The sequence below is a fragment of the Arachis ipaensis genome, chromosome B10 (genome assembly GCF_000816755.2).
Source record: "Arachis ipaensis cultivar K30076 chromosome B10, Araip1.1, whole genome shotgun sequence".
In the NCBI taxonomy this organism is placed as follows: Eukaryota; Viridiplantae; Streptophyta; class Magnoliopsida; order Fabales; family Fabaceae; genus Arachis; species Arachis ipaensis.
In genome coordinates, this window is record NC_029794.2 from 124,255,340 (window position 1) to 124,275,351 (window position 20,012).

Consider the following 20,012-nt stretch of genomic DNA (forward strand, 5'->3'; position numbering starts at 1 on the left):
TATTTGTATATATGTATATATGTATTTAGCTTACTCTCCAAGTAACTTATGTATACTGCTCCTCTTAGAGGTTGAGGGAGAGATAGGAGTTTATTTTGGTATTTTGGTATATTTTGGGGATACCTATGTATGTTCATATGTATATATATATATATATCCTCTGGCCAGCCTTAGCTTCGCAGGCTAAGTCAGGTGCTAGTTATGCTGTTTCCTTGGCTTTCCTTTATTCTTTTGCTTAACTTTATCATGTTCCTATTAGGTTTCTTAGCACGCAAGTAATCCTTTCCTGAGCGTTGCGCTTTTTGTTTTGCGATTTTGTTTTACCCGTTTTTCAAGGCTCCTAGTTAAGTATCTTTTCTCTATTATTATATATATATTACTATTCTTAGAGGTCGTAATACCTTACTAACTCAGTCTTATGACTTAAGCATAAGATTAAGTATGGTAGGGTGTTACAAAGTTAATTACTACTAAAAAATTATTTTATTCCAAAAATGTCAAGAAAGAATGAACCATTTAAATTGTATTTAAAGAAGAAGACCAAAATTAATTAGATATTGAAAATAGATCATACTATCCTAAGATACATATTAAAATTGCATTTATTAGTTTGGCTTTAGAGGAATTTGCTGGATGGGAGCTGGGAGGGGAATGAAGGACTTTGAATATATAAACGGTATTTATAAATTTTATTATTCTGAAGACAAAGAGATTGAAAATTTTTATTTATTTTTACATTTTTTTATAAATAACAGAATAGAAACGCTCAAGGATAAAAAAACCAAATTACCCAGTCATTATTTTGATAAATATAGTTCTAACAGAATCTTAAAAAAAAAAAACTAATAGATTGAAAGTTTATTTTTATTAATCATTCAAACTTTTCATTTAATTTTCAAGTTCTCTCGAGTTCTCCAAATCGAAGGTTTCATGAGAACTAAATATAAGTTATATTTTTATTTTTAAAAAATTATTATATTACCATTTAAATTTTAATTTCCGATTGTTTTGTCGATTTTTAACAAAATCGATGGTGGTTCGATTCTAATAGTCTGAGAGTGAAACCTACTCCTCTTTTGCAGGTACCAGTTCTATAAGTGTATCAAAGTTTCTCGAATTAGACGAGTATCAAGATAGAAAATAAGTTCAAAAAGTGTCAAAAAGGCAAAAGAAATGTAGAAGAAAAGATTCGAAAAATATACCGACTGAAATCAAAATAGTTTGCAATAAGTTTAAACAAAGTGGTAAAATGCCTTCGATAGAATCAAAAGACTTTTGACATAAAAATTAAAGATGCTGAAATGTAAATTGGACAAAGAAATTAAAAATTGCTTAAAAGATAAATTAGATAGGAAAGGTAAATTGGACGGAAAAGTAAAGTTTTACAGAAAGTGTAAATGGAAAAAATAAAGACAATGGAAAGAACCCTACAGAAATCGAACTCGAATATAGACTAGGGAATTCGCTGGAATATGAGTGTGCTTGAGTGTATTTCTGAAGAAATGTTCCAACCTTAATTTCTTCGAACTTGCTAGTATTTATAATCTACTTCTATAACCGACCACTAATTGCATGGTGATGCCTTGTATGCGAATTTCTTGGTAACCGTTCCCGCTCTTTTACTAATTAATGAATGTTATCAATAAATTTCCAACTCAGAGAAAAGCCTTCAACTTCCTTCTCTGTGTAACTGCTCGATTCTCCATTTCAAAAGTGTCATTCGATCTATTCGAATTATTTTCCTAATTCATTAAGGTACCAAAATCGAGTACACGTCAGCTAACTTCCATTTAACACTCGTACGTATGTCTTTTCGATTTTTACTCCCTTTTTAACATCTCTCCAACATTTTGAATTAACTTATTCTTTCGAAAGTATTTCTCGACCAACACCGATATTATAATAATAAATAATAAAATTATAAAAATATTTATTTAGTAGTCATACAAACTTTTATTTCATATTTATTAAAAAAATTAAACTTTTCTTTTATATATTTATTAAAAAAATTAAACTTTTAGCACTACAAGATACTTATCATTTGGTGGAGGTTTTATAGTGGAAGTTTTTGAAAACTTCTCCCACATCGTTTATTCGTAGATATTTTTAAAATTTTCCTACATAAATTTGCACACAATTAAAACAGTCATACATCCAAAAGTCCACTCAAAAACTCAAAGCTCGTATCAAAGATGTAAAATAGGGCTAATTTTGAGTTAGAAGGAGAATAAATAAGACCTATTGATTAAAATCCTAAATTATAGTTGTCACAGTTGTTATTGTCGCTGTCACTGCTATTGCCACCACCACAGCGATTCATCTCAAGATATTATAGCCAATTAGATCGTTCTTAAAAAAAAATTAAAAAATTATAGTATTTAGATTTTATTATTTATTTTGTTTTCATAAATTCTTAGTTCCTAAAAAGCAATTTTTTTAATCTTATAAATTTATTTTTTTAAATATGTAACAAGACATTAGGTAAAAAAAAATTAAATAACTATTCTAGGAAAGGATACGTCCTTCCTTTTATCAGCATCAACAGCTAAAGAAAGAAAACAACAAACAACAAAAAATATAACTTAAACAAAAGAATCCAATGGAGATGAGATTTATAAGAAATTAATAATGCATTGTTTGTTTTATATCTATGTTTATATAGGTGTGTTTGATATGGCATACTAAAAGTTTGAAATTGAGATTAAAACTTAATATTATATTTGGTGGTTAAATATTAAAATTAAATAAAATTTTAATTTTGAAATATAAAATATCAATTCTTTTAGTACTTTTAAAAAGTAAAGATATATGAAACTGAAATTTTAAAAAATTAGAGTATGTATTCATTTTGATCCTCAAAAAATTTTGGACTAAACACTTTAGTCTTTAACTAAAATTAATTATTCAATTGATCCTTAACAATTAATTCTATCAGTCACTTAGATCTTTAGCTCCGTCAACTATAATGAAAGACAAAATGGTCCCTGACAATTCAAGTAGGAGACAAAATGATCCCTCACTGTAAAACCCATAAATTTTAAAAATTTTATTAAGAGTTAATTTCGATTTATTTATTCATTAAATACTTTAATCTCAGAAATTATTTTATAAAAGATAAATTAAAGTAAATTTTGATTAATTGAGTTTAGAGTAATTTAAGATTTTATCTAATTTTATAATTATCAAATTATTTTCTATATTTAAATTATAAAGTTTAGCAAATGAATGATATTTTAGAATTTAATACTTTTATTTTTATCAACAAAGAAAATTCAGAATTCAATCTTATATACAATATTCCCTAATTTTATTAAAATCTAACAAATTTCAATTTATCTAAAATAATTCCTAATTTTACAATTGTCCCAAATCGAACCCTAATTCTAAAATCAAACACACAAAATCCTAACCCATCCACCGCCCCTCACTCCACCGCCACCCCCTTCCCTAAACCTAACATTCAGTTAATTCAGAAACAAAAGAGAAAGAAAAGGGAAAAAAGGGGGAGAACGCAGAGTAAAGAGCAGAGAACTCGAGATGCCTGAGAGAGGAAGAGAGAGAGAGAGAGTGGAGATCTCGCCGCTGCTGTCGGAGCTCCACCACTGCCAAACCATCGCAGAACCACAGAGAGGAGAAGCCCGCAGCTGACATCATCGGAATGGGAGCCAGAGGAATCAAACGCGATGGAGGTTTGCATCAGCTGCTGCCATGGCCACCATTTCGTCACCGCCGCCGCTGGGTCGTCGTCGCGTCGTCGTCAAATCCGTTAACCTTGCCAACTCGTGAAAGAGAATCACGATGAAGCTCGGTTTCTGTTTCTTTGGTCCGTGAGCGGGGAGGTCGTGGATGGAGGAAGATCGATTGAGAGAGGACGCTGCCGCCACTGCACCACGCCTCGTCACCACTGCCGCATCGTGCTCCACACCGTCGCTGCTACTGTTCTGTCACGGGAGAAGGACGCGCGAAGGAGAGAGAGAAGGATCCGAAGCTGAGCTGAGGTCCAACCGCCGCGCTCAGTCGCTGTTCACGTTGCTGGCATCGCCTTCGGTTGGAGCCGTCGCTGCCAGCTTCCATCTCCATCAAGGCTGATTGTGGATTTGAGGGGACGAAGCTGCCTCTGCTGCCGGAGAAAGCACTGCCGGTAAGGGTTTTGGGTTTGTCCTTCGTTTCTTTTGAGATTCCGAAAGTTTTATTGTCGTTGCATGTTAATTTCAGTTGCCGTTGCCAGAGTCTAGTAGACGCTGCTGCTTGAGTGGCAGCCGGGGCTGCCGTCGAACTGATTTAGAGACTGCCGCTGCTTCGTTTTGTCATTTCAATAAGTATTTACGTTTAGAAAATCCCTGTGTTAGTGTTCGGTTATGTGTGATTAAAGACTTTGAGGTTTGGTAACGTAGATTTGAATTTTGACGTTGCGTGTCGCGTAAATATTGCTGTAGCTGCCGCGCCATTCCTTTTATCCCAGTAAGTGTCTCTATCTCGGAATCCTCACCATTAGTTTTCCATTATGTGCTTTAAGATTTTCCGTGATATTAATGTTTTAGGAATTAGAAACTGAGGTCGCACGTCGCGTTTGAGGCTGTTCTGCTTTTGAGAAAGCAAGCGGAGCCGAGGTTGCAGCTGCCACTGATTGCGGGCGGAAAAGAAAGGGTTTCTTGATGCGTTTGATTTATGAGTTTCGACTATTCGAGATAGGGGATTTTTCTTAAAATCTATTTTACTTTGCGGAGTTGTTATAAATAGATATTAATGTGATAAAACATATGTCTGTTATTATGATTGTCTTATAAATGTGGTTGTTTGCTGGACTGAATGACTGATTGCTGAAAAGAAATTGGTTTGAAAAGAAATTGGTTTGAAAGGTTATTTAGTTGATTATTATTTAGAAATGGTTTCCTTGGTTTTAAAGCTATTTTTGATAATGTAAATGAATCGGATTTGGAAATGATTTGGAATATGAAACTGAATTAATTTTGGAAACGGTTTAATTTTGAGTTAGTCTGACTTTATAAATGACTTTGTAAATGATTTAGTATTTCAGCTGGTTTGATTTTAAAAAGAGATTTATTGTTGGCATTGATTCGCTTTGAAAATAATTTGATATTGGAACTGGTTGAATTTTGGAAATGAATGAGATTTGGAAATGGTTAAGAAAAGGTTTGAGAAATATTTGGATGGACTCGAAAAGGGTGGCAGTATCCGAGTTTTAGAGGAGATGCTGTCGAAATTTTATAAAATTAGAAATTTTATTGAAGTAATTATTTAAAAGGATTTGTTTTTAAACATTATATGTTTTAAGATTGATTTATTTATCAAATAAAGAATTACATTTTGAATTGGGATCGTTAACGGACGGAATGGAAAGAAGGATGACGAGGATTTTCTTTAAAATATGGTTTTTGAATGAATTTGGAAATGAGATTTGGATTGATGAATGATTATGACGTTGAGAATGTTGAGGATGTTGAGATATGAATTTTGAATTATTCATTTGGCTTATGAATTTGAATTATCTGGAATACAAGGTTCCCTGGATAAAGTACCATGGCTTGCCACCAAGTGTACTAGGTTGAAAACTCAATACTCTGTTGACCCTACGACGTAAGTGTGACCGGACATTATATAAATTCCCGGGAATGTTACCCCCCATTGAGCAATATTGATTATTTAAGAAAAAGCTATGCATAGACTCTTGGGGATGCACGTCGGGGGACAGTCTAAGGACAATTCAGACTTGTCGGGTTGGTTGGATAACCGACAGATGAGCCTCATCAGCCATAGGACAGGTATGCATCATATGAATTTGTATGCTTTGCTTGGGTTTGAACTTATTTTGGTTTGCCTAATTGCTAAACTGTTCTTAACTGCTACTTGAACTATTTGCTGTAACTGCTACCTAAACCTATGCTTTCCTTGTCTGTCTTGGTTGTGTTTGTCCTGGCGTGCTACATTTGAGAATGAACTTTGATGCTGAATTAATGATTGTATTGTTTGATTGCGTGGTTGATTTCTGAATGAGATTTTCTTGTAAGAAAGGAAAAGTTTCGGATTTTTGAAAGATTAAACATTGTTTCTTTGAAAAGGTTTTGAACGATTTTTTATTGGTTTTTAAAAGATTCACAAGGCAATGATAGTCACTGAGCCTGAAAACAGTTTTCTTATTGAATATTTGCTTATGACAACTTTGAAATTTCGTGGTGAGACTGTGTGGTTAGGTTCTCATCCCCTACAACTTTACCTTTTCAAGAACCGAATGAAGAAGCATTAAGAGGAGTTATACTGCGCTTGGTTTATATGTTGTTCTATTAATTAGATTATTTTCTGCCCTCATCTTTGTTATTACAAGCTTGTAAGAGGGATAGGAATTGTATGTTTTATATGTATATTATATTGAGTTATTATGTAAGAAGTCTTGTATATGAATCTATGCCTGCTTATATTTTTCTTTAGATAAAAGTGATACAGTGTCGAGTCACAGGCTCCTATTTTAGTATTTAGTATGTAAAGTAGTCGTAATACTTCTTGCTATCAGAGTAGCACAGTCGGAAGCGTGACTTCTGATTGTGAGGATGTTACACTCACAACTCTAACAGGAGACAAAATGATCCCTGACCCCTTTGTTCGAAAACGACACTATTCTTCCCTAATTTTCATCATATTTCGCATAACTCTAACATTCATATTAGCCTTCTTCACCTTCACAATCTTCTTTTCCATCTTTTCCTTCCTCTTCTTCAGCTCCAAGATCAAGTCTGTAGCTGGTACACCCACTTCCTCCGCACTTTACCCACCATAAACATCCACCTCCATGTCCTCGATAATAGCATCACCTCTAACCCCGACAACGTTCACCACATCCTCAAGACCAAGTTCCACAACTACTCTAAGGGCACGCTTTCTCCACTCTCCGACAAGCAATATAGATTGTTGGACATTAAGACATCATGAGAAAATTCTCTTTTGTCATCATATACAAATTCTCATTTGGAATGGACCCCGAGTGTTTCATTCCTTCTTTTCTGGAGTCCAAGTTGGCAAACAGTTTCGACCTTGCATCCAAGCTATCAGTACAACAAGCAATGTCATCGTTGCTGCTCATATGAAAACTGAAGCAATTACTAAACATTGGTTTGGAGAAGAAGCTGAAGGAAGCGATCGGATTGGTGGACAATGTGGTCATGGAGATGATAGGGCAAAGGAGGAGGGAGATGGTGGCGACGATGACGGGTCTTAACAAATCAGACTTGCTGTCTAGATTCATGGGATCTATCGAAGACGATAAGTACTTGAGAGACATAGTCATTAGTTTCCTGAGTATGAATTGGTTGAGAACAAGTTGATGATTTTTCTTCTTGTGAACATTGAAGTTGCAGAGTGTGCATTGTGTAGCTTCAAGTTATAGTGTTAGACTGTTAGTGTTATGTGAGATACAATGGAAATTGGAGGAAAACAGTGTCGTTTCTAAATAGAGGAGCTCAGAGACTATTTGGTCCCCTGTTAGAGTTTCTAGAGACTATTTTATCCTCCGTTAGAGTTGACGGAGCAAAGGACCTAAGTGACTGACAAAGTTAATTGTTAAGGACCAATCGAGTAATTAATTTTAGTCGAAGACTAAAGTGTCTGGTCCAAAATTTTTTGAGGACCAAAATGGGTAAATACTCAAAAATTGAGACTGAAATTGTATTAATATTTCTTTTAAAAAAATACCCTTATCCAAAAGTTGAAATTTCAAGTTTACTCTTTGTTAAAACTGGTTAGGGTTTCTTCTGATTTTCATTGCATCTCTTCTCATCCTGGAATACAACGTTGGTCCAAACCCTCCTCAAGCCCATGATGCCAGCATCGCCACCAGGACTAGCTCATCGTAGTCGTCGGAGCCATGGTGATGAAGGTAAGTCACCTTGCATCTTGCAATTTAATCACACGGAATACAAACATTGACAAATGTAAACGCTGAAAGCTGCGAAGCTACCACAATATGGAGCTAGTAACTCCACTCATAAACTACGCTTTGATCTGCGTTCTGCTATTGTTCGTCAATTGTAACATCCTACCACACAACCTTACGCTCGAGTCGTAAAGCAGAGGTGACAAGGTATTACGACCTCTAAAATAATATATATGTATAATAATTGAAAGAATGTAATATACGAGGAGTCTTAAAGGACAGTTAAAGAAAAAACGTAGAATTAAAAGCGCAACACTCAGAAATAACGTTTACTTGCGTGTGAAAAAAACTAAAGCACGCATACATATGTATATAAAAAGAGAGTAGAAGGTCTAGGGTACAACTTAAGCAAGCTCCTAACACAGCCTGCGGAGCTAAGGCTGGTCGGAGAATATATTTATGTACATACATATAGATATCCATAACCCAAAATACATAAAAGTAAGGGAATACGTCGGGGGATTAGTGCCCTACCACCTTCATTACATCCCACAAAACACAATCACAATAAATGCGGGAGAATGAATCGAGGGATTAGCACCTTACCGCCTTCCCCACATCTCACAAAACACAATCACAAAGAATGCGGGGGAAAAAGATCGAGAGATTAGCGCACTACCGCCTTCCCCGCATCCAACACATCAATATCATCATTATGTCTATTTATTCTCAAAATTCATTATCGTCATTCCTTTACAATCATTCCTTATAGACATGGCATCACACATATACCTCATATCTTTGCATTTTTGTACATAATTCATCATTTAAAATCTTACTTCACTCACAAGTTACCACCTCTTCCTAGCTTTATCTCATTACTAGGCATACTATTAAGATCTAGGGTTAAAAGAATGAAAATAGAGGTTTAGAGATTTGAAATTAAGATTTAAAACACAAATCCATGTTTGCTAAAACAGGGGTCATGCGTACGCGTAGGCGTGCAATTTTCAATGCTCGTGTACGCATTACCTCGTCCGCGTATGAAGCCCCATGCTCGCGTATGCAAGGGTCTTTTTTCGCCCATGATATGTACGCAGCACATGCCCGCGTACACATGCATGCCAAACAGAAATGTCCATCCGCGTATGGAGGGGTTTGCGTACGCATGCATTACAGATTAGTCAAAAGTGGTTAAGTTTACAGAATTTCAATTTTACATACTGAACTTCCGACGTGCATAACTTTCTCGTTTTAAAATATTTTTTATCCGTTCTTCTAATGGCGTAAACTTCACGGAGCCAATTTTCATATGAAATAAGTTTGAAACAATTTGGGGGTTCGGAAGCTGAGTTATAGCTTGCCGAAATTCGGCCAAAAATCAAATTTTCACAAAAAATACTCTAACATCTATTTTCAACAAATCACCATTCAAAAACCAACTTTCTATGCTCATAAACAACACCAAAACATACTATATCACAGAAACATAGCCTCACATCCTACCACAATCAATCATACCTTAATTTTTAACAATCTCTTATATAAACTTCTCAATTAAACCAACAAACTCATCAATAGTTCATCACATAAATATTCAATCCCATCATCCTCATCATTCATCATTAAAATCATCATGCCTCAATAAATTCTCACCACAAACATCAATTGCCATAATTCATACTCAACCCAATTCAACAATTTTCATCAAGGATGCTAAACATTTAACACAATCATGCATTTCAACCTATACTAAGGTCATCTAGCCTATGTTTTCACAAAATATTATATATTATATACAAGAAACCAAAACCATACCTTGGCTGATTTTGCTCCTAAGTCAAAGGCACCACAAGTTGGTACAAAACCCAGCCCCAAGGTTCTCAATCCTCAAGCTAACAGCACCCAAGGCTCCACCAAGCATCCAACATTCACAATTTAACTCCAATTCACATATATACACTACCTAGTTCACATTGCCACATCCAAGTATACCAATTATTATTCAAACATAATGAACAAGGAAAAACTACTAGGGTTCAAAAAGTCTCACCTTACTCAAGCACCAATATAGCAAGATTAAGCGCTTCCCTCAAGCTAGCTTCAGCCTAAACATCACAGTTTAACCAAATCTAAACACATACACCTATTTGTTTTCGAAATTAGGAGTAAATACCCATAGTCGTCCCTGAGATTCACGCAAATACCCATAATAATCCCTAAGATCCCGATTTTCCCATTGTAGTCCTCCAGATAGAGCTCCGAGCACTCAAACTGGTCCCTGGCCATATTTCAAGTGATGACTCATCACCGGAGCGCTGACGTGGACTCGAATTGCCACGTGGGAGGGGTCCAAAATGTCGTCGTTTTGGGTTTGGCACCCTTGAAAGCCAAAAACGACGTCATTTAGATGTTATTTAGTACGAAAAACAGTTTTCTCCCCCAACACAAATACTTTCACTTCACTCGTCTCTTCTTCTTCTACCCTCTGACTTCTTCTTCATCTCCCCATCAATGGTGTAGCCATATAGGGTTGTATTCGCTGGGTTTAGGAAAATTTGAGAGAAGAAGTAATCCGACCAGAAGTTGTTATCGTTCTTCCCCTCCTTCACCATAAGCACGAGGTTCTGACTTTGTGATCGGACTCAAGGTAACCTTCATTTTTTTTTACTTTGCATTTTCAATACAGTATTGGTTGATGATATGCAAGTTGTTAGTGTAGTTGAGGTTCTGGAGTTTTGGTGTCATTGTAGTATCTAGAGTTTGAAGGCTGGCTGGGGTTTGTGGGGTTGCTCTATTTAACCCAAATGAAACAGGGAGTTGTATGCAGGATTGAAACATATGTTTTCTTGTGGTGATTAATTTTTTTTAATGCATTAGTAAGCTTTCTATACATTTTGTCTTAATACATGTTCTCTTGTATTTTCTTTTTGTATTTTTTGTAGGTAGCACCTTATGAACGTCCTGCACTAAGCAAGGCTTACCTTTTTCCTGAGTGTGAGTTGTAATATTCTCTCTCCCTCTATGTTATAATTCCTGATTTCCATGTTTGTGTTGGAAGTGGAGGAGAAAGATTGCTTCCTAAGTGGTACAATGAGAAAGGTGATTATTACATTTGGTTCATCACAATTATTGGATAGTTTTAAGGACAGCTAGGCTCTCATGCTAAGTGAAAACAAGAGTAAATTAACAAAATGGTCCTTAACAATGATTTTCCAAATGCAAATTTAAATGTTTGATTGCAGGTATAGAGTTGATTCTTAGCACAAAAATAGTGAAAGCAGACCTTGCCGCAAAATTTCTGACAAGTGCAGGAGGAGAAACATTCAGTTACCAGATTTTGTTGATTGTAACCAGCTCAACTGTAAGGATCCTTGAGGATATTAGAGAATATGTCTTGCATTGTACTCATTTCTTCATTTTTCTGGTCTTGCTAATAATTTGTATTTGTTTGCAGGTTATAAGGTTAAGTGATTTTGGTGTTCAAGGAGCTGATGCCAAAAACATCTTTTACTTAAGGGAAGTTGATGATGCTGATAAACTATACGAAGCAATTAAAGCAAAGAAGAATGGCAAAGCTGTGGTTGTCGGAGGTGGATACATTGGTCTGGAGCTTAGTGCAGCAATGAGACTCAACAATCTTGATGTTACCATGGTCTACCCAGAGTCTTGGTGTAGTAAGTAGATAGTTATAACTCTTTCTTTTCATGCCATACTGTTTTATTTCTTTATATATTTTTAAAGAAGTGCATTATAATATGATGTTGCAGTGCCAAGACTTTTTACATCTGGCATAGCTGCTTTCTACGAGGGATACTATGCGAAAAAGGGGGTCAATATTATTAAAGAAACAGTTGCTGTTGGATTTCCTTTTAAATTTCAAATCAAGCTTGTCATGATTTCAACCCACCATTCAGGTGAAAGAAGTCAAACTAAAGAATGGCAGGGTCCTAGAAGCTGATATCATTGTTGTTAAAGAAGGCCACAAACAACCTTATTCAAGGGACAGGTTGAAGAAGAGAAGGGTGGAATCAAGGTTGAAGAAGAACTGAAGATTTTAGATACAGTTACTTAGGAGTTTTGTTTTGTGTTATTAGTCTTTTTCATCGTACAATGACTAGATCGTGAATTGTGATCCAAAGGAATTTGCATTTGGAAAATCATTGTTAAGGACCATTTTGTTAATTTACTCTTGTTTTCACTTAGCATGAGAGCCTAGCTGTCCTTAAAACTATCCAATAATTGTGATAAACCAAACGTAATAATCACCTTTCTCACTGTACCACTCAGGAAGCAATCTTTCTCCTCTACTTCCAACACAAACATGGAAATCAGGAATTATAACATAGAGGGAGAGAGAATATCACAACTCACACTCAGGAAAAAGGTAAGCCTTGCTTAGTGTAGGACGTTCATAAGGTGCTACCTACAGAAAATACAAAAAGAAAATACAAGGGAACATGTATTAAGACAAAATGTATAGAAAGCTTACTAATGCATTAAAAAAAATTAATCACCACAAGAAAACATATTTTTCAATCCTGCATACAACTCCCTGTTTCATTCCTGTTTCATTTGGATTAAATAAAGCAACCCCACAAACCCCAGCCAGCCTTCAAACCCTAGATACTACAATGACACCAAAACTCCAGAACCTCAACTACACTAACAACTTGCATATCATCAACCAATATTGTATTGAAAATGCAAAGTAAAAAAAAGGAAGGTTACCTTGAGTCCGATCACAAAGTCAGAACCTCGTGCTTATGGTGAAGGAGGGGAAGAACGATAACAACTTCTGGTCGGATTACTTCTTCTCTCAAATTTTCCTAAACCCAGCGAATACAACCCTATATGGCTACACCATTGATGGGGAGATGAAGAAGAAGTCAGAGGGTAGAAGAAGAAGAGACGAGTGAAGTGAAGTGTTTGTGTTGGGGGAGAAAACTGTTTTTCGTACTAAATAACATCTAAACGGCGTCGTTTTTGGCTTTCAAGGGTGCCAAACCCAAAACGACGACGTTTTGGACCCCTCCCACGTGGCAATTCGAGTCCACGTCAGCGCTCCGATGATGAGTCATCACCTGAAATATGGCCAAGGACCAGTTTGAGTGCTCGGAGCTCTATCTGGAGGACTACAATGGGAAAATCGGAATCTTAGGAATTATTATGGGTATTTGCGTGAATCTCAAGGACGACTATGGATATTTACTCTAATATTTTCGTCTGGGACCGCGTGCAATTCGGAGTAGACGACCGAGATTTGAAAAGGATATTCGTTATTTTCTTAAAAGAAATTATGCTGTTAGATCATATTTAGAGTTGCCACCAATTAATTTTTTTATAAGAATGGTATCACTAATTGAATGTCGAAAATTGAGAAAAAACTGTTACTAGAATTTGAGTTCAGAAAAGAGATTAGCATCCTATATCAGCTGCTTTTAGATGGTTAGTTTTTTGTTTTTTGCTAAGATAGTAAATTTCATTGCAATAAGGTCCAATTGGATAACATACAAAAAAAAAAAATAGAATAGAAAAAGATCCACCAATGTAACTAAAGGAAGTCCTCTTCGAACAGGGGGTATAATCAAAATTGAAAAAAAAAATCATGTTGTAATAAGTTCTATCTTTTTCATTTATCTTCGAGCTTTTTTTCACGCAGTGCAATGGAGATCTGTAGTATTTCTGTTCAAACATTATCTCGTTCCTCGCTTTCCATAGCTACCAGCATAAATTTACTGCTAGTTCCTTTCTTTCATCCGTAATCCTTGTTTGATTGCTTCTGTTTTGGGTTGCTAACCACCATTTCCATGCTTCTTCTTTGCAGGTCGGCACCGTGATTCCAGAAATGTCCCAGCTGGCTTCCGCGAAGTTTGCACATATCCAGATGCAATGAACAACCGTTTCCTCCACCAAGTTGCATTTGAGGTCTTGGTGTGGAGCTTCTATTTAATAGGTATACCTTCGTATAGTACCTTTTAAATGAAATTTTTTATTTTTAGTTGGCACTTTAATTTTCAGAGATTCGACCACATCTATTTGTTTTGGAATCATTCAGGGAGGTATTCAATTGATAGGTGATTAAATTGGAATGTCGTCTCATAGCCGGTTGCAACTGAATAATTATTATTCTTTTTCTTCATTCAGCTAATTTTATCTCTTCTCTCGTTAATGGTAGTGTTAATGATAGCTGCTAAGACTTTTGGATTGAACAATTTTATTATGGAAAAATCTAGGGGACCAGTAATTTTATTAAATTTTAGCCAATATGTAGCCATAAAAAAAAGTGAGCCATTGGATAAAATCTCATATCAATCTCATACTATTAAAATCATCATTGATAACTATTTGATGGCTACAAATCATAAAAGTTGCTGTCCTTAACACTCTTGGATTATTGTATTGTGGTTCCATTGTCTATTCGAAAATATTAAATCTCGTACTCAAAAAGGAATGTCTTAAGCAGTTTTTTTTCCATTATTATTTATGAATTTTATTTTATTCATCTTCTTTCAAAAAAATATATATGTATTCTTTTCGTATTTTTGTTATTTTGATAACTAAATTTCGTCAATATATATAATTTGCTATATGAGTAGTAGTACTATATATACGTATGATTAAAGAAGAGAACGAGTTTTAAGAAATAAATTAAGCATAAAATTCATGAAGATTTTTTTGGTTCTACTATTATAGTTATATATACGTGAAACTGATCTTACCTTATTAAACCTGTTTTTGGCATACAAATTAAATGGTGGTTTGTTTTAGATCCAGTTTGTTGTTTTAATATGTGAAATATAAAATAATCACACAATATATATAAGAACAACAATAAATTAAAGTCTCATACTCGATCAAAACGATATATTAAAACTAAAATGTAAGACAAATGCGAATAAAATATAACCTGAAAATTTATTAATAAACGTGCATAATTGCATTATACTTACAGTGGACATTATTCAATTATATATTTAGTGGTGATCTATATGTTCTTTAAAGAAAATATCTTGAAAGGAGGACCTTCCAGTATTGCCGGTGTCTTATGATTAATTGGATTTGGACCACCGGAAATATCATGGTCATGATTCATGTTTCTAAAGGATAATTTTGTGGTGCCGGATTACCGATTGGGTTTGGAGCAGATGGAACATCATGCGGTTGGCGGCGGTGGTGGTGGCGGTGGCAATCCATTATGGATTGGATTTGGACCACTTGAAACAGTACGGTCGAGACCTATATCGTTTGAGAAAGAGTATTTTCTAGAAGGAGGTCCATTTGGCGGCGGCGGCGGCAATCCATTATGAATTGGATTTGGACCACTTGGAACGGTACGGTCGAGACCTATATCTTTTGAGAAAGAGTATTCTCTAGGAGGAGGTCCATTTGGCGGCGGCGGTGGCGGCAATCCATTATGGATTGGATTTGGACCACTTGGAACAGTACGGTCGAGACCTATATCTTTTGAAAAAGAGTATCTTGCAGGAGGAGGACTTCTATTACCGATTGGATTTGGACCACGTGGAACTTCATGGTTAACACCAACATTTTTTGAAAAAGAATATCTTTTGAAAAAGGATTCTCTTGAAATTGATAGTGGCAACACTTCATTATTGATTGAATTTAGACCAATTAAAACATCATGGTTGAGACCTACCTCAGGGTTATTAATTTTCGTAGCATCTATAGTGTCGTAAACAAGTGACAGAAAAAAGAAGCAAACAATGATATGAAACAAAAGTTGAGTAAATTCCATTTTTTAAATTAATGTGTCAGTAATGCTCGAATCATCTACTTATGTAGAAAAACCATATCACCTGGGGTTTCTCTTTTGATGGAAAGATAATAAAATTTAAATATTCATAGTCAATTTTTAATATTCGTGAAAAACAAGTAATTAATAATGAGCTATATATATGACCCATTTAATGAGGTGCTAATATAACTATATCTAATTTGCTATTATTTTATAATGTGATAAGAAGTTATTTAATTTGCAAGGTGAAAGGATCATACAAATTTGTGATCATCACAAACTCTTCAGATTTTCAAATTTTAAAATATTATAAATGTATCAATGTTTAAAATCAAAATTTGAGAACATACAAATATTTTTCAAATTTAATATTTTCAACCTTTTGTTATTATAAAAACTTTTTTACCAAAATTATTAAGAAAGAATAATTAATTTAATACTATTTTTTTTACCAAAAAAAATGACCAACATTTGATTTTAAAGAGTCGATACTATTTTTTATGATCAGCTCATACATTTTAATGTTAGAAAATTTTAAATTTCAAAATAAAATTGGTAAATGTATCAATTTTTAAACTAAGAAATTGAGAGTATATAAGATAATTTTGACTAAAAAATTATTTTGTTCTTCCAAAAATGTTAAGAAAGAATGAACCATTTAAATTGTATTTAAAGAAGAAGACCAAAATTAATTAAATATTGAAAATAGATAATATATACTATCCTAAGATACATATTAAAATTGCATTTATTAGTTTAGCTTTAGTCTTTAGAGGACTTTGCTGGATGGGAGCTGGGAGGAAGACAAAGAGATTGGAAATTTTTATTTATTTTTTCATTTTTTTTATAAATAACAGAATAGAAACGCTCAAGAAAAAAAAATGTACCCATGTCACTATTTTGATAAATATAGTTCTAACAGAATCTGAAAAAAAAAAACTAATAGATTGAAAGTTTATTTTTATTAATAATTCAAACTTTTCATTTAATTTTCAATTTCTCCAAATCGAAGGTTTCATGAGAACTAAATATAAATTATATTTTTATTTCTAAAAAATTATTATATTAGCATTTAAATTTTAATTTCCGATTGTCGGGGAACAAAAAAGAAAAGAGAATACTTAAAAAGCTAAATCACTATATCTAATTCCTTATTGATTTGGTCAAATCATTTGTTGTTAGGCTATGAATTTCATATTTACATGTACCATATTAGTATTAGTATTAAGGTTTAATTATATTGTTAGCAGGTCTCTGTAATTTTGTAAAATTTTTAATTAGGTTTTTAAATTTTTTTAATTAGATTTTTGTATCAATTTTTTTTTTAATTAGGTCCCTCTTGACAATAATTAATTTAATTGTATAGGGACTTAATTAAAAAAAATTGATGTAGGGACAAAAATAAAAGTATAGGAACCTAATTAAAAAAAATTTAGTGCAAGGACTCAATTAAAAGGAAAAAAAAAAGTATAAAGACCTAATTAAAAATTTCGCGAAACTATTAGGACCAACAGAATAATTAAACCTAATATTAATATAGCATAAAAGAGCGCTACAAGAAAAAAGGCATGTGGATACACTTTTTTCTTGTTACGCTTTTAAAGCGTGGTCAAAAGTGGTTAATGACCACACTTTTTTTAGGCATAAAATTTAAGTTTCCAACGTCTGTTATATATTTATTAAAAAAAATTAAACTTTTAACACTACAAGATACTTATTGATTGGTGGAGGTTTTATAGTGGAAGTTTTTGAAAACCTCTCCAACATCATTTATTCGTCGCAATTTTCAAAATTTTTCTACATAAATTTGGACACAATTAAAACAGCCATACACTCAAAAGTCTACCCAAACACTTAAAGCTCGTATCAAAGATATAAAATAGGGTTACTTTCGAGTGAGAAGGAGAGTGAACAAGACCTACTGATTGAAATCCTAAATTATAGTTGTTACCGTTGTCGTCGTCGCTGCCACCGTCATTGTCACCACCACAGCGATTCATCTCAAGATATTATAGCCAATTAGACAGTTCCTAAAAAAAATTAAAAAATTATAGTATTTAGATTTTATTATTTATTTTGTTTTCATAAACTTATAGTTTCTAAAAAGCAATTTTTTTAATTTTATAAATTTGTTTTTTTAAATATGCAACAAGACATTACGTAAAAAAAAATTAAATAACTATTCTAGGAACAGATACGTCCTTTTATCAGCATCAAGAACCAAAGAAAGAAAACAACAAACAACAAAAAATAAAACTTAAACAAAAGAATCTAATGAAGATGAGATTTGTAAGAAATTGATATGGCAATGTTTATTTTATATCTATGTCTATATAGGTGTGTTTGATATGGTATACTAAAAGTTTGGCATTAATATTAAGATTTAATATTATGTTTGGTGGTTAAAGATTAAAATTAAATAAAAAAATTTTAATTGAAATATAAAATATTAGTTCTTTTAGTACTTTTAAAAAGTAAAAAGATATATGAGACTGAAATTTTTAAAAATGGGAGTATTTACTCATTTTGATTCTCAAAAAATTTTAGACTAAACACTTTAGTCCCTAACTAAAATTAATTATTCAATTGGTCCTTAACAATTAATTCTGTCAGTCACCTCTTCGCTCCGTCAACTCTAACGAAAGACAAAATGGTCCCTGACAACTCTAATAGGAGACAAAATGATCCCTCACAACTCTAATAGGGGACAAAATGATCCCTAACCCCTTTGATCGAAAACGACACTTTTCTTCCCTAATTTTCATCATATCTCGCATAACTCTAACATTCATATTAGTCTTCTTCACCTTCACAGTCTTCTTTTCCATATTTTCCTTTCTCCTGTTCAGCTCTAAGATCAAGGCATGATGTAATTACCACGCGTGTTGTACCTACCTCAACATGTCATGAACCACACACTTCCTAAATATCTGTGGCTGGTACACCCACCTCGTCCACACTTTCCACGTCCTCGATAATAGCATCACCTCTAACCCCGACAACGTTCACCACATCCTCAAGACCAAGTTCCACAACTACTCCAAGAGCACGCTTTCACCACTCTCCGATAAGTAATATAGATTGTTGGACATTAGGACATCATGAGAAGATTCTCTTTCGACATCATATACAAATTCTCATTTGGAATGGACCCCGAGTGCTTCATTCCTTCTTTGCTAGAGTCCAAGTTGGCAAACAGTTTCGACCTTGCATCCAAGCTATCAGTACAACGAGCAATATCGTCGTTGCCGCTCATATGAAAACTGAAGCAATTACTAAACATTGGTTCGGAGAAGAAGTTGAAGGAAGCAATCGGATTGGTGGACAATGTGGTCATGGAGATGATAGGGCAAAGGAGGAGGGAGATAGCGGCGACGACGATGGGTCTTAACAAATCAAACTTGCTGTCTAGATTCATGGGATCTATCGAAGACGACAAGTACTTGAGAGACATAGTCATTAGTTTCCTGAGTATGAATTGGTTGAGAACAAGTTGATAATTTTTCTCCTTGTAAATATTGAAGTTGCAGAGTGTGCATTGTGTATCTTGAAGTTACAGTGTTAGACTGTTAGTGTTATGCGAGATGTCAGAGACCATTTTGTCCCCTGTTAGAGTTTCTAGGGACTATTTTGCCCTCCGTTAGAGTTGACGGAGTAAAGTGTAACACCCTCACTATCAGAAGTCACGCTTCCGGCTGCGCTACTCTGATAGCAAGAAGTATTACGACTACTTTACATACTAAATATTAAAATAAGAGCCTATGACTCGACACTGTATCGCTGATTTCTTTGAAAAAAAAAACAGAAATAAATACTTTATCTTAAGAAAAATACAAACAGGCATAGATTCATATACAACTTACATAATAATTCAATATATTATACATATAAAACATACAATTCCTATCCCTCTTACAAACTTGTAATAACAAAGACGAGGGAAGAAAATAATCTAGTTAATACAACAGCATATAAACCAAACGCAGTATAACTCTTCTTAATGCTTCTTCATCCGATTCCTGAAAAGGTAAAGCTGTCGGGGGGTGAGAACCTAACCACACGGTCTCACCACGGAGTTTCAAAGTTGTCATAAGAATATATTTAACAAGAAAACTATTTTCAAGCTCAGCGATTATCATTGCCTTATGAATATTTTAAAACCAATAGGAAATCGTTCAAAAAAATTTTCAAAGAAACAATGTTTAATCCTTCAGAAGTCCGAAACCTTTACTTTCTTATAAGAAAAACTCAATCAGAAACCAACCACGCAATCAAACAACACAGTCACTAATTCAGCACCAAAGTTCATTCTCAAATGTAGCACGCCAGGACAAACACAGGCAAGACAGACAAGAAAAGCACAAGTAG

The 20,012-nt window shown here is 34.1% G+C and overlaps 1 pseudogene; it reads left to right on the forward strand.

The window, feature by feature from the left end:
- On the forward strand, window positions 3,659-12,090 carry LOC107621475 (annotated as a pseudogene).